The sequence below is a fragment of the Manduca sexta genome, chromosome 18 (genome assembly GCF_014839805.1).
Source record: "Manduca sexta isolate Smith_Timp_Sample1 chromosome 18, JHU_Msex_v1.0, whole genome shotgun sequence".
Lineage (NCBI taxonomy): Eukaryota > Metazoa > Arthropoda > Insecta > Lepidoptera > Sphingidae > Manduca > Manduca sexta.
In genome coordinates this window covers 4,292,260-4,309,481 of record NC_051132.1, presented here as the reverse complement: position 1 = coordinate 4,309,481, position 17,222 = coordinate 4,292,260, and the positions used below count along the sequence as shown (strand labels likewise).

Below are 17,222 nucleotides of genomic sequence, written 5' to 3'. Positions count from 1 at the left end.
TCCGCGGCGGTCTACTCTCGCTTTTCAAACGATGATTTGTCAATTTTCAATTCGTAAATCGAACGTGCGCGTTCCGCGTCTATAACTTTGAATCTGAGAGAAAGAATTAAAAAGTGTTTGACATAAAAAAATAAATATAATTTTTTTATTAAAGTTGTTTTTTTTCATTGTTATTTTTATGAGTGGCCAGTGAATGTGATATTTAATTGGACTGTTTTCCTTGAAGTATCAAAGGAGTTTCTTTAGCCGAGCCAAAGACAACATTTGGTAAGTTTTAGAATATAAATAAAACAAAACTATTAATCAGAAATGAAAATGTTGTTCGGATACTTCCTAATCTCACAAAAACAAAATCGTAAAAATAGCAAAGTGCTGTTATGTGACGGCTTGCTGTCATAAAGGATAACGGATGGTCAGTTCCGGACTACCGGCAGGTGTCAAGGTCAAGATCTCCCGCCGCGTTTGCCATAAACAAGCACAATATTACACTTACGAAGCACCTTTTTTAATTTATCCTTATTGTCTTTCATGATAATATTATAGTTCATATTTAATAATTATTATTTTGTAAAGATTGTGCTAATTGAAGATACCGGTACAATTGTCTCTGTTTATAATAGTTACATATAATACTTTACTAACTTAATGAAAACATCTTTATTACAAGTGACGAGTCCATAAAAAATGGTCATAATTAAATATAAGTGTTGAATTGGGAGGAAATTAGGCAAAAACAATTAGAAAGAATGTAGCAACAGAGAAATTAAACCTCAATGCTAATATTTTATTGTTACTTTACTCTTACATTGTTAATGTGAAGATAGTGTTAAATTGAATTTAAGAAATCAGGATTATCAAAATGCGTTAAGCGAAATAAATGTTATAGATAGGTATTAGGTACAATTAAGTATTCAGCCGCCGCGCCGTCGCATCGGTAATTATAATTTTACTTTATATACTTTATTTCACGAATATAAAATATAATATTTTATATTTAATAAAAAAATATTTATAAATTAAATATAAATTATTATATTCAAATTCATTTAGTTACGTACATACAGAGTAGCGATAGCTATAGGTAGTCTTCTAAATTTCACTGCCGTGATTTTGTTTCTTTGCGCTCATTTAGGTATCAGCATCACTCTTTTCAACTTTTGGATTCATTATAACATGGGAAATAACGCTTTATAGGTATATTAATAAATATAAAAAATCCATTCTACCTAAGGATATTAAACTTTTATCGTGTGTTTAGGTGTGTTTCATTTCACCATCTCCAACTCGAAATATATTTTTGACCTAAAAAATATTTATCCCAGTACAGAGTTTAGACCCCCAACCTCATTTTCCACAGCCAATCTTGAAGACCTATAAGTAGCCTATAGTTATATTTCCTAATAAAGCCGAAGATACAGGATTTTTTCAAATTACTTTTTTTTATCTACGTATCATTCAAACCTTTGTGCTCTAATGGCGTCCTTGACGATCCGCTTCTCATTTTATATAGCTTTTAGTGCCCGCGTTTGACGATGACTTAAAAGCTATGACCGAAATCGACGATCAAGAAGTGTGCAAATAAAAAGTTTTTTCATATTATGGTTATTGCTAAAGATGAAATATGTGCAGCAGTATAAAGTGTTGCATTAGAAAATAAAAAGTAAGATAGTGCTCTGTTTCAAAAGATTTGAACAACAGAAAAACTTAATTATTGGATTATTTGACAATATATTATCAGTGATTTCAATTGAATATGTGTTGCTTTTTTATAAATTCTGAATATAAGTAGATAAGGGCAGTAGAACCAAATCGAACAGAATCACAATTGGAATTAAATGTTTTATCAAAGACAAAAAACATTGAACTCAAATCAATCCCACACCATTACAAATATTTGCTATTATTCGCAGTAAATCAACCTTCATTAAAAGTTTTGAACATTGATGAAGCGGATTACCTTTTTATAAAGCATGTTTCACACATTCATAAATACCAATTCATCAGTTTTCTTTTTCGAGGTCACTTTGAGATCTGTGATTCACTTTTTCTGTTTCATCGTGACATGTTTGCAAAAATCTATCAGAGAATGTAGGTAGACCTTAGAACAAAAACAAGCATAGAAGGAATCTAAATTACCCTCATATACTTATCCTATTTTTTCAAATAGGCCAAAACCGTTGAAAATAACGAGACAAATATTATGTTGCTAAGGTCGGCTTGCGTACACTTTAAAATAATCAAATGGTTACCTTTGGTCCTCTTTATGACGCCGAATTAAAAAGCAAATAAAATTTTCTAATGTTCGTACTTGCCAACCTCAAAACAATATCACAAACGCGCCCACACATTTTAGTTACGTTATACTTCAGCGCGTGCTTTTCAAAAGTGGCTACATGTTGTGTAATATTTTTGTTATTAATTTAATAAATACACAGTACTGTTTAAGTAAACATATAGCTCTACGAACAAGCAATGGCCTGCGTTATTGTGGGGTGTAAATCTCATTCTTCTCGTAAAGAAAATGAAACTGAAATCATCAGCTTCCATCAGTGAGTAAACAAAAAATCTAATATATTTGCTTAAACCTTGTACATAAGTGCAAAAAGTGTTATTAATTATACTTTATTATCCTGTAGTCATATTATAATCTATTGTAGGCCATTATTAAGTATTTTTCATTTTTACCAATTTACGTAGTCGTGTTCAATAGTGTTGTGCTGCATATTCTGTCGATAACATAGATGTTAGTATATTGTAGTTTACTATTTTGCATAAATTGCCTTTTACTTTCAATGTACGGTGGTGTAGTGGTAAAAGCCACTTGGAAACCGTGAACCGCGAAGGCTGGGGTCGAGGAAACTATCTGAATTTCATAGTGTGTTTCATACAATGTGTTTCATTGCAGATTCCTTACAGATGATGCTATGAGGCAAAAATGGATCGTTGCCATAGCTCGTCCAATTGGGATTGGAAAAAACAGCACCGTGTTTGCTCTAAGCATTTCGACAAAGTTTTATTAACATTGAAATAAGTTATCAAACATATGTGACATGAATGATACCGCTGTGTTTTAATTTAATCGTCCCATTTTAGTAGCTTCTGTCAAATTACACCTCTTGGGTATCTTTTAATCCCTAAGAAAGTCAGAAAAGAACAGAAGGCGTACTGGCTATCACCTAGACGAAATTTCGGCCGATTTCTTGTTTGTTACTTACAGTGGTTTCCATTCCTTCCGAAATTTCCAACATTTTATTAATTTAATAATCTAAATGCTAAACCATTTTTGTGTGAATGACATTTCGGAAGGCATGGAAACTGCTGTAAATAGAAAATGAAAATTGGACAAAATTTAGTTCGAAGAAAGTCGGTAGTTCTATAGTTTATTGTAATTTAACAACTTCTTAACGAGTCTTTTATATACCCAGACTTCATTTGGTACTTGAATACCAAACCAGGGTTTTGATATCTTTTTTCTAGCATCTTTATCTAAAATAGCAATTTGCAACGGTTTGTAGTTGACTGAACGAAAAGTGTTTATTTTAGCAGGTCTGTGAATTTACCATAGCCGATAGACAAAGCATCTATCGATATCGGTAAGATGTCAGAAGGGATCGCAACACAATTAAATTTCTTGCTGTCTAAGACAGAGTACACTCAAATATCATAGTGTTTTAATTCTATGCTTGTCATTGTTCTGAGTCATAGACGTTAATTTTTTTTTAACTATTCGCAAAAGAGTTTCACAATACTGTATAAAAATAAATAAAGAAGGAATTAATCTGCAAAACGTTAGTAGACAAAAATCATGGAGTTAATATGTACTACGTACACCTTAACTCCATGACAAAAATACACCTTTCAGCGTGAAATGTCAAGTAAATAAATAACGTTTCTTGATAATTTCTTTCATCTCTTTACCGTCAAATTAACGCGGTCATAGAATGGAACTCGCTTTATAAATCCCCTTCAATTATTTCTCATAGGAACACGACGGACACTTTTAAATCCTGTCTTGGTGGTTACTGACGTGAGTAAAATTATTTAACTGACGAGAGATGATTTATCCTTTGCCAGTCCAGACAATTATTACTTTAAACTAATCACTGTTTAATTACTTTTGCCTCGAACTTATTATAATCCCTAATAACAAACACAATAGGTTGATTAAAACCGCCCTCGAATACAGCTCAAAAAACCGCGAGTGCTAACCGCTACATACGCGGCTTTATTTCACACGCAATTTTGTAAATAGTTGCGGTTATTAAATCAGTCGCGCGAAATAACCTCTAGTGCTTTTGTTTGTATTAATATCTTGAAAACACAAAATGACGCGGCTAAATACATCGCGTGGTTAACCGTAGTGCGGTCTTATACTAATATGAAGGTACAACAATATTATTTCACTGTTGCGTTTTCTTATTTCAAGCTTTTATTTGCAATCTTTGTTTGTATGTATGTTCGTATTGAATCTTACAAATGAATTTTAAAGCACGTTACTTTGGATGACATTGCTAAGTGACGTCATTCTAAATCCAATATGGCAGACGGTCCAAGATGAGGGAGTAGTATTTTTTTTATCAAATGAAAGAAAGACGTGTAGATAATTCAATAATTAAGTAATATGATCTTGATGAATGTAAATTTCGCAACAAGCTTTTAACTCTACATAGTAACAAACAAGGATTGATTGATTTTAAAGATTATTTTCTTTAACAGCATTTAAATAAAAGCCTGCTTTTTTAAAATTATTTTCTACTGTTGTTTATATACCGATTAAGGATTTTTATAACCAAGCATAAAAATTTTATAAGTATTTTTTTTAGGTATAAAATATTTTCAAACTTATGTAGGCGAGTATAGCGAGTTTAAAACTTTGTGTACAATGGTCGCTTTCCAGGCGAATACGAATGTCCCACCACTGGCAAAGTTATAAGAATCTGCAAATATATACCATTAAAAAGGTTTCTTTTTTAAGTTTATCCGGTAAAATATTATTGCCTATATTAAAATATTGAAAAGCACTTTATAGAAATTCAAAAGCACTCCATAGAATTAAATTTATAGTCATGACACGTGAGCTTAGGGATTTGAATTCAGGAAAATTTATTAAGGAACCTAAAAACTAGTGCGACTACTTATTATGGTAATTAATTTGAATAAAACCTAATCTTTGTAGTTACGCGATTCTTTAAAACATAATTTATGGATTTTTTTATTACGTTTTTTTTCTTCTTGACATTCTTACAGTATTATCTAACCCTTCCTGCGGATAAACTTGGCGGACTTGGCGAACTTGTAAAAGGTCACATTTTCGAGTCCGCATAATATATTATATTATGTTTGTATGGTTACAAATATTTGTTGTGGACCCCGAAGTCCCCACCGTTTCTGATATGATATAGAAGTTTGAGTATGAATTATTGTGATTTCTGATTTCGAATTGTATGGTTTTGTTCGACAATCAAGAAGAACTTTATATGTAAGTTTTGACTTAAGTACCTACCCATTGCTCCGAATACTTTGAAACCCGTAAATTATATGTATACATTGTATTTTATGATTAAGTGTACAAATCTAATCATTATTTCACGTGTTAAATCGCAGTATAATATTTCATATAATTTATAATTCCCACTAGGCCACTAGACTATTACTATATCTTGGCACTGTGGTATTGCGAAGAAAACTATTTCGATTAAGGGCTTCAATAAATCTTGCCGAAAAGTGCGTGACCTTAATACAAATTTACTCAAAGATGTCTGGCCAATCATCTGACCCATGATGGATAAATTTTAATAGGCAATTAATATTGGAATTGACATCGGTAGATTAGTAATAAATATGAAATAACCAATGTATTAGCACAATGGTAGAAGGCAATTAAATTTTTGCGAGAGACTCTTACAACCCAATATAAACAAATGTTTGTATTGGTTAAGACTAAAACCCGTAGTCGATTACCAGCAAGATTATCCTCCGGGTATCGCTAGGGATCATAATATCTACATATTCGGAGTATCTACGATTCCGAAATTTCAAAATACGTTATGAGTTTACAAATTAATACTTAATAATAATTTTAATTGAGTTTCAACTTATTCATGGAACGAAACAACAAAAACATTACAAGCTAAATGAAAATTATAATAGGATATTTAACCGGATATTAAAAATGGAGTAAACAATACTAACCGGTTAAAGGTCGTACCATTTCATCATAAACATAAAACATTTTCAACATTAGCCAGAATTATTATATCTCAGAATTGAAATCCGAAAGTCCGGAACCGTGGCCTTAGCGGTGAGGTGGCGGAAATTACTCCTCGGTCTGGATATTTCTCTACAAATATTGGCCTGGGTAAAAGAAATAAAGGTTATAATTTCCGTTCGATTTTTAACGTGCATTAAAATATAAATTATTATATTGGTAATATGATTCGTATTTACTTATTCTATTAATATCCCTTTCATTATTGTGAATCATTTAACAATTATGGAAAATATATTATGAGTAGAAACTGGATTATATTTTTATAGCATTATTGCATACTTCAGTAGTTAAATGTGTTACACGTGTGAACAGAGTAACGGTCTTCCGATTTTATTTTTGAAAGAGTTCGTGGCACATTAAATGCTGTTTCATGCAATAATACGGGTCTTCAAAGAATAATGACGTTGACACATGTATCAATGGCACCGCAAAAGTAGCGCCAAATTTTGAGACCTGTTCAGTAAGGTGAGGTAGTAAGGTCGTTTTCAGCCTTTAAAATTTATAATAAGTTTATTCGTAAAAATGTATTCATAAGAATTACAATTGGCAATTCTAAAAATAACATAAATTATATAGTTTTCATTGTAAATATTTGCTGTATATCCCGCTCTTTTTAGTGCTTATTTGCATGCATATTTTAGTATTTTGATAAAGCATATAATCTTATGTCTTGTTATAAGTATTGAGATATTATAATATAACCATAGAATAAACTATATATTGTAATAAAAGAAAAATCAATTATGGTGTACAATTATGAATTCAACCTCTAACCCGTCTATGAATATGTTGTAAATAGCGTGACAAATTTGTCACGTCGTTATCTCCCAGCGATTGCGTGACGTACTTCCTCCTTGTTTACTTAGTAACATTTGTGGTGGAGCCAGAAATGAGTCGACTGTCAAACGAGAATTCTCGGATTTAATTCCTGTATTAGAGCAAATGTTTGAGCTGCGTCTGGGCGTTTGAAATCAAAAGTTCCGGGTGACTAAGTACCTATTTCAGTACCAATCTATATTATATTACGTGGCTGTAGGATGCATATAAAATTTTTAATTACATGTATTTTAAGTTTTTGAACCAGCTCATTTTGAAGATACATGAAGTGACCAATTTGAATTTAGAGAGGTATGTCACGGTTACTTTTGTTTCTATCATTAATGAGCCGTCACCACTAGAGTGATACTATCGACAACAAAAACAGAAGTGTTGTACCGAGGTTAGAAAAATCTTACTGACTTACCAATATATAGATGTCGACAAACAATTTGTTCCATCACTTGTAGATGTCAGCGGTGGCGCGCGTGCGTGGCCACGGTGTATCACCGAACGATTGGTAAATCAAAAAAAACTTTCGTTGTCCGTATTGCACAAGCCCTGGGGCCTTATTCTCTATCCCGCACGTTATTTTAACAGTGCGTAACAAGCACGTAACACAACGCGTCATGTTTAGGACTATAGAAATTTGGCTTACAGAATACCATTCCACGCACATTTCTCGAAGATAACATGACACGGCCGCGTAACGCGTTTACACTATCATACAGAATAAGGGCCCTGTCCGTCAAGATGTTTGACGACATTTTCACCTGCCAAAGTTTGTGAAGACATTTGGAATTTAGATGTTTGGTTCCTTGTTAGAAGATAAACGAGATTTCCTGAACGGATTTAGATGAAATTTGACACACACATAGACTATGTTCTGTATTTAGGTATTAAAGCTGAAACTATTACTAAGGCGTTAAAACTAAGCTGGGTTAGATTAGTTTAGCTTGCATAACTGAGACATTTTTTCATCCTTGTCTTGTATGTTTGTTGTTCAGTTATTTGAGTCCTAAACTAAGTTTAGTTTTCTGTTTGCAACCGGCGTTAATCTGGAAAATTGCACAGACTTTTATCCCAGGACTTGAGGTTCCCACCTCAATTCCTGGGATAAAATAAAATTTACAAAATTCATAATAAAATTATTTCAAATCTGGGACAACCTGGGAAGGTTGTCCCAGATTTGAGTGAATTTCATTAATATGTCCCAGTAAGAACAGACAGTTTTCGTTCCATGTAGTGGGTATTGTGATAAAAAGCGTGAAAAAATATTTTACACGCTATCTAGCAGGGGAGCGTGACATGCAGGCTCATTTATCACCGTGTCGGACACAGCGTGTTTATAATACAGATGATATAGATGGATAGGTTATGGAAATGTATGAGAAACATGTATAGTAGTTACATGATTAAAAATTATTAATTTATTTAATTAATAAAACCTTTTTATAAGACATAAATACACTTTGAGATATTCAATATACGTATGTAATGAAATGTTGGCAGAATACTTTCGCATTTCTCTATGCAAATGTATTGGATATTTTATCTCCAAATAAATAAGTATGGAATTATTAACATATTACGCAATATGCTGAAGGTCCGCCTGTTTGTCGGCCTAGTACAGAATGCCATGATACTTTTTTTGTTGTTGTCAAATAAGAAACAGTCAATAAAATCATAATTTTTATGATCTAAAATAGAGTACAGCCAATGCTCCTATGGAATAATGTGGCTTTCTAAAATGGTGAAATTGTAATTATAAAATAGGTTCTCTATTTGTCAAGGTTTATTGATTGGATAATTAAATCTTTATAATATTATTGAATAGAGTGTATATATGTGGGATGTTGAAATGGAAAAATAGCGAACTTCTTCTGAGTTTAAAAAAGGACGTTATATTATTAATTGTTACACATCTAATTTATTTTATTTTCTTAGTACGTCCTAATTTCAACTGACATTTCTCTGTCATTGAATTTATTTTATAACCAGCCAACAACTCAGACTAACAGCTTCTTAGATCAACTATTTCCACATATATATTATGTACAACTATTTCCGGAATTATGTTAGGAGCCTAATTTAAAACAAATTCAATGCTCTGTAATGCAAAGTAATGATTATTTATATAAATTGAGGGCTATGACGCAAAATATTGTTTTACGTCCATCTGACAATCTGTAGAATAAAATCGACTCCATTGATATCAATTTTCTACTTTAAAAAAAATCATCTTCAATATAAAATGCGTAAATACACCGTAATATTATACTTTACAATATTTTTCGAGAACTTCCAGACAACGTAAACAAACAAATTTGCAGTTTTTATATATTACCTAGCTTATGTGAAAATTTACATTTCAAGGTAAGAGCGATTGAAATTCACACAGAATAAAACAATTGGGTTGGTATTACAGCGAAATTTTTAGATGTTTGTTTATATATTTCTCAAGTTACAGACATATTGTTTTCCTTTACATTAGAACTTTTCAAGGTCGTGGAAATGTTTGGAAAAGAGAAAATGACGGTCTCTATTTCCGGAATATGATGACATAGTAGATATAAATAAACGCAAATGCAACGACGCAAAATAAGTTTATCCAATTTTAAATTTATTTGTTTTTATAATGATTTCTTATGTTTACAAGAATGTTAGACATTAAAATAAAACTATTTTACGGATTTTATCTCGTTTTTTTATATTATAATTTTCTACCGACGTTGCGAAGACTTTGCAGTCTTGTTTAATTTTATTATTTGTTAATATTCTGTTTTGCAAGCAACGCGATATAAATGGATTTAAAATTTAAGAAGTAACTAACTTTATGAGATGTTAATTACATTAGCCAATTAAAGTTTTAATGCTGAAAATAGTAAATGTTTAACCTTGATGTTTGTAAGAGATGGATTAGGTTATATATTTTTGGTTTAAATAGTTTTTAAGATTCGTGAATAGGTCTAATATTCTTATAATTATTTATTATAATCAAATATAGTTATTACTTTAAGCTCTGACAGTTATTATTATTTTAGTTTCTGTGACTAATATCTTTGTTCGTAGACATTTTATTAGTAAATATGAATAAATATGACATTTTGTGTTTTAAAATAATTTTATATATTATTAGCGACCCGCCTCGGCTTCGCACGTATAACATTAATAATTTTCCATAGTCAAATCATTTCAGGTGGACCGATCAGTGCCAAAATTAACAGGGTCACTCCTTAGACATTTTATCTTCAAGCGAACAACAAGCCCGTCTCGTCATTCAAAGTAACAAAAAAGGACCTATTTATATAAATACTTATCATCAAGGAAATAAATAAATCCTATTCTATCTAATTTATTGCCTCCACATATAACCTAGACCGTCCAAGCAGGCTAGTGTTTTATCCGTTTATTTTAAATTATGGCAAACACGACTCCGCTCTCCGACGATATATCCTTACGGAGATTTACGCCGCCCTAAAGACTTCGCCAAGGTGTTTCTAAGTAAGTCACGTAGTTTAAAAGCTCAGGAGATTAAGCCGCTTTGCAACATTGATAAAAATGTGAGAAACATCCTTAATTATGTTGGTAAGGTTGTATTAGTTAAATAATATTAACCCTACATTATTTATTTCGAAAAAATAACGTTGTTACAATAAAATATAACTTAATAGTGTAACGTAATATAAATTAAATTAGTTAATGTAACAACCACAGCATTTCCATATATTATGTAAAGAATCCTTATAAATACATATTATAACCGTAGCTATGTTAAAAACGTGTCTTTTACGATCATACTATGTGATCTGATTTAGCTTATATATTATTTGTTTTAAATGTAAATTTTAATCCAGTGAAAATATCTACATCTGTAATTTTATGATTGTATTTATTTATTTACTAGCCGTGAAATAGCCTCAGTTTAAATTTAATAATAGGAATTAAAATATAAGGATTATCCTACTTTTTGAGACCTTGTTTAGTGCCTTAAATCGTGATTCTCTACCAAGTCAATAAATTATAATTGATCCATTTATAGAGAGGCAACATATAAATATCAGTTGAACATATAATTGGTAGATATTTCCAAGTCATAACATACTTCCACCTTTCATGAGAAACGTAATAAAATCATTTTATACAAAGTAGATACGATACCTACCTACATCAAGTAATAGTACAAGAAGGCGATATTTTAATATATCGATGTTATCCATCAAAACTCCTTTTACTGGAAAACCTCCTAAGTTATTGCAAATCCCAGGTTCCCCCACAGTTATGTGTATTGGGAAACGTTGAAAATTTACATGAAAAAATTAGACTTAGAACAAACTCGTCACTAGTTCTTTTTAAGATTTTGCTGTATTATACAGATGTTAATTTTATAATAGGAAGGGAAATCCATTCGCAAATGGTGTTTCCTTCCGAAGAAATAATACTAATAACACTTATATCTTTCCTGTATTACTGATTTTTCCATAACTAAATAATTTGAAATGTGGGACACAAAACACTAATTTTATAAAACACCACTAGATCATAATGAGTAAGGCCCACGAGTATTGAAAAATTAGGTAAAGATATAAAAGAAATGTGTCGGAATTTACTTTTATACTTATTATTTAGATTCTATCAATATTAACTCTACCACCAGTTCGGAAAGCAGTTCTCACCACGGAAGAACGGGCAAGAAATTCTGGTGTTGCTCTTTTTAAAATCAATTAAAGGAATAAACTACATGATAACTACCTACGTGATACAGAGAAAAAAGTTTTTTCTTATTAGTAGGTACTAAATAGATTTTAAATTTCCATAGGAGTGCACAACCTTCTCAAGAATAATGAAATAATTAAACCTGAAGTTCCCCAATATATACCCCTACTACCTTCTTAGATATTGTACGCAAAATGAGCAAAATAGTCCACACAAGCAACACTGTTCCCGAGTATTACGCATATAATCCATAACAAATTAACTTTTGTATGAATATAAAAAGCTTCTTTGTTACTTTCAGATTAATGGAAGCACTGCAATTATGGCTGCAGCTTTTATATCTTTAACAGAGAAGTAGTTCTTGAGAAAAACGTTCGTGAGATATGAAGGTTAAGTGTATTAAATTTTTTTCATTAATAATTAATTTTAACAGTATACCGAGCTCTTAGCTAATTTATTATTATATCGCGTATTTCTTTACCGGGATAAAGAAATACGCGAGCTAAACCTCGTACAGAAACTGGTTATAAAATAAATATACTCGTATTAATCATAAATATTTAAATAGAAGAGAAAAGGGAGTAAAGCAATTTGTTACTTTTAAGATTCAATTAAAGTCCAAGAGAAAAACCAAAAACAAAACAGCTAATGCATCCGACGCTTAATTTTGTTATTAGGAAGCGTTTTTTGTTTCCTTTTAGTCATTATGTTAATTAAGAAGGGGAAATGTACAACATTATTAGGAACAGTATGGAGGTAGAATTTAATGATAATACTTAATATGTGTTAGATTATGTATGAGATACAAAATGAATACAGTGGTTAATAGTTATTGTTTAAATATAATTATTCAATATATTAAAAAAAATCGTTTATCTGTTTGTGGTTGGTTTTTGAGGCATCATTTCTCAAACAACCTTATGAGTTTTAATATCTATTCACTTATCAAGACATGGAACGAAGTAGAGATTATCTTGTAATGTTCACTTTAAAGTGATTTGAATTAACTTGGCTTCAACGTAAATACTAACGGAATTCATTCTTCACAGTCCCATACTGACCTTTTTATATTGACGTCACTGCCCGGCATCAGAGCCCACACTAGAACGAGTTTTAATGGTGCGGTCACCGCGCAAACATTCAGGGTCTCTGACATCGGAGTTACAATTCACAAGCCGCCAATTTCATTTAGAGTTCGATATTTGTTAGAATTCTGGATTATTAGGAAAGTAATGTGTTTGCTTTTGACGAAATGTTATTAGAAGCAGCTGAGTTAGCAGTTTAATTTGAACCGAGACCTAGTTTACTGTTCATAAAAGAATTTACTGATTTAAAGTAAGACTCATAAGTCATTACCATTTGTTTGGTAAGTGTAAATAATCTATGGTAAATAATCGACAAATCTATGGTAATTACTTATATCGCACAGGTATAGTTAGTAAGTTTTTACGTGATCATTGAACTTATTAACTAGATTCTAAAAAAACGTTTTAATTGAAAGCTATATTAACGTTTTATAATTCTTTTTCTCTACTTTTTAAAGACAGAACCGGGACGGAATGTAATATAATATGTTTATTATTTATAGATATTCAATATGAAATTATAATTAGACGTATCAAATTTTAATTATTCGCAAAACAATTTAAATATCCAACCCTTTCCCCGAGATTAGGTAATGGAATTTATTTTTGTACAATCCCCAGGAGGGATATCCACGTTCCAATTTAATTGAATACAATAGCAATTATGGGGATTAAATACGGCGACTGATTACAATACGCTTTTATATAACTTGCTGATTTGAATACTATGTTTGTAATAGAAGTCTTTTGTTTAATTGTGTGTTGTATTTGGAACATAATATTTACAAAAAAAGTTTATAATTACCAAAAAAAAGGGGGTATGTAGAAGAGGTAAGGCATAATGTAAGTACAGTCCGTATTTTTCTTAATATATATTTTTAATACAAGCACGGCAAAGTGATCCTACTGTACCTAATGGTAAGTGGAGTGGGGTCCAAAAGAATGTTGACTGACGAGTGATGATTACCCCTCGCCAGTCGACACAATTATGCCGGCCTGTTGCAACCGGATAGAAACAGGCTGATTGGAACGAGACACAATTCCGTGGGCCTCTATGGCGGAGGGTTGACACCTTGTGTACGGTAGTCGCTATCCTGGCGACTATATCCTACCACCAGCAAAATATGTCAATGATGAAGCAATAACGAGTTAGAATTTTCATAAATCCTGTACAAAATTATGGACACAACACATACGTACTAGGTAATAAGTAACAAATATTCTGGAGATCACACGACAGATTGACGTTCATCAATGAATACTAAATGTGCATAAGAAATTATTATTGATGCTTGACAATAAGACATAATAAAAACTATCAAGTTGTATAAATTGATTAATTGCCGCTAGAAAATCAGAATTGTGACTCTATGTAACTCTGGCCAAAATGTATCTTTTTGGGGGTAATTACATGACATTGTACTTTTGTTTTTTTGCCGAATATGCGTTCAGTAACGTCAGCAGATAATGCTCTTTTTATTTGTATATGAATACATGAAGTGAAGCTCGCTCAGTGAAGTGTGACGCTTAGTATAATTATAGGTAATATAGAAAAGAAATGTAGAAACATAAAAATTAATAAAACATGTGCAACAAATATTATAAATTCGACTCCCGTATTTCGATCACTTATTGTAACTGCTACTACTACCGTTGGTCTTCAAGTGAATATAGTTTTACTGTACACTATGGATCTTTGTTATCTAAACTGTTCAATGTAATAACGTAATAATAATAATAATATCAGCCCTGTATTATATACTTGCCCACAGCTGAGCACGGGCCTCCTCTATTACTGAGAGGGAAAATGTTCAATGTAATAACGTACTCTTAATAAAATAATGATCTATTTCAAAATTGTTAATTTGTGGCAGTCGTCGGAAAACTATTTTTTGTTTGCTACCTTTTTTTGAAGTTGCTATAAAATTGAGCTTATTAAAGATAGGTAAAAAATGAAACCTATAGCATAAAAATAAAAGCGAAAAAACTAAAAGTTTGCAAACAGAAATTTGTTGTTTGACGATTCCCGCAAATTGGCAATTTTGGAATAAGACATTATTTTATTAAGGGTGCGATAATATTATTACGACACAAATTTAGACAAGTCTAATATTGAGTAAATATAAATAAGAATATTCTCATACGCTTGGTTCCAACTTGAAAAGCGACATCAAGTCTTAATTTTAAATAAATCTATTGTTTTTTTATTTATTATCGATGGTTAAAGTTGATGCTCACCGGCAAGCTCGAAAACAATCGATCAAGAGGGTGTAATCCGAAGCGTTGGTCAGACCACGTCGCCAACTCCCTTAGTATGCCAATGAGCGTGGCGGTGCACCAAGCTGAAGATCGCGCTTCGTGGAGAAGACTGCTGAATGACCTTGGACGAGATAACGATCCTCAATAACGAGGAGCCGACTGAAGTGAGAAACAAAAAGATATTATTTAATCGCAGGAATAGTTAACATTTTAATTGCAACCATGTTATACAACTAATTTCATAGCCGTTTTCGCAGAAATATTTATTTTCTTATTTGCTGTTACGTACAAAATATTTTCGTACCGATAAACGCAACCAGAAAATTGACTGCGAGCACCGTTTCCTTGAATTCACTATAGAAAACATTGTCTGTTTGATCTTGTGACTACTTGTACTGGGAATTGGTGAACCTGGCTTTGATTTCCAGGTTAGCAAAAAATACATGTCTGAAGTAAGCATGAATGGAATTTGTATGCGAAAAAAAAATAAGATCGCTCTCTTAATCACGGGACGGTATATCCGAGAGATGCAATTACACCTCTGACTCACTATTCAGGGATTAAAGCGTAAGTACTAAGTTTGAATTATTCGAAAACTGCAATCGCTACTGAAAAACCGATAGAACGAAGTGCATAAGCTGTAAATTTACAACAATCAAACGAATAGAGTACGAGGACACGTCTCTAGAGGACAGTTTGTTACACTACTCGCCCTTCTACAAACCGGGGTACAAGAGTTTACAAACACATCGACCGATTGTTACGTAATTCTGGAACCGAGTAATTCGAAAAAAATTAACAACTACTTCTACCGAGTAATTCAATAAGAATGTAACAAAATATATCCACGGTTGAAAGAGTAATTGAATCAAGTGTAATTATTTTCTAAAAATTTTAACTATGTTAAAAAATCATTGAATATGAGCTGATTTTATATACATATGTATTAAATTTAATGTCGCAAAAATATCGCTAATTCAATTAGCTTTTCACCGGACGATATTAATAATCGTAAGAATGGTTTTTTTTTTAATGTATATTTAAAAATGTAAAATAAAAACCTTTAAAATAAAGAGAATTGACCATCGTAAGAATGTAATATATTATACGCTAAAACAATTTGCTTATATAAATAAGCCGATTCTCTTGCCAATTTCCTGAATGTAATTAATAGCATACGTAAACAAACAGGATGAGTTTATTCCGTCTACGAATATATATATATATATATATAGAACCACAGACACGAATCTACAAAGAGAGGGAAATTGGAGGCGGGAGGGCAATACATTTCTACGAAGTTCCGAAGTTTTACTGTACCAAACAGAGTTTAGCTGATACTTTTGTTTTCTCTGAGAAGGTATAATTCACCGAACTCAGTCGAGTTAACCCATCCTTGCTATTAAAAAATAATTGAAATTAGTGCGGTTTTACCTTATAAGTAAAAGTATTTATGAAGCGTGTTTTTGTGATAACATGTTCAGTCTCTTTATACAAAAGATTAGCTGCTGGAGAAGTGACATTAATAATTATAAACTAAGCATTGTGGCTGTTGAATTTCCGTCTTATTATTCTTGGTTATAACTTATTAATTTAAACAATAATTCTTGTTCTCTGACATTCGGACTTTTACAAAATGCACTACAATTTTAAATCAAACCTTCCTTTAATCAGGCACCTCTAGTTTCTTTGCTATCTTTTATTGTTTTATATATATACGTATAATGTATTGTATACACTAATAAGTGATTCACATACATTTTGTAAGACTTCTTCAATAATATTTTCATCAGTGTAAATAAATATGGCTGACCAGTACATATTTTGAATAAGACCGTAATTTATTCGCTGTTTAAGGCGTTAAGACCCTTTATTGTGCTCACGTAAGCAGTTATTGTATGAGTAGGGTTTTGTTAATTATGGGAAGGTTCCTTAAATTGAATATGTTTTCGTTATTCCGCTTTTCATTCATTATACTTACTACACTCTTTACTCGAGTTGCGATCATACTAATTATGTTTTAAACTAATATTGCATCTTGTTAGTATTATATTGCAAAATTATACATGCTCGCT

General features: G+C 31.5%; 1 protein-coding gene across 2 annotated transcripts in view; it reads left to right on the top strand.

Annotated features, from left to right (window-relative positions):
• Positions 1–17,222, top strand: part of LOC115442853 (soluble guanylate cyclase 88E) — a 96,955-nt gene continuing 79,733 nt past the window's right edge. For both annotated transcript variants that reach the window (XM_037440183.1, XM_030168045.2), the window contains exon 1: positions 1–267. The gene's annotated coding sequence lies outside the window, so the exon portion shown is untranslated. The remainder of the gene's footprint in view (positions 268–17,222) is intronic.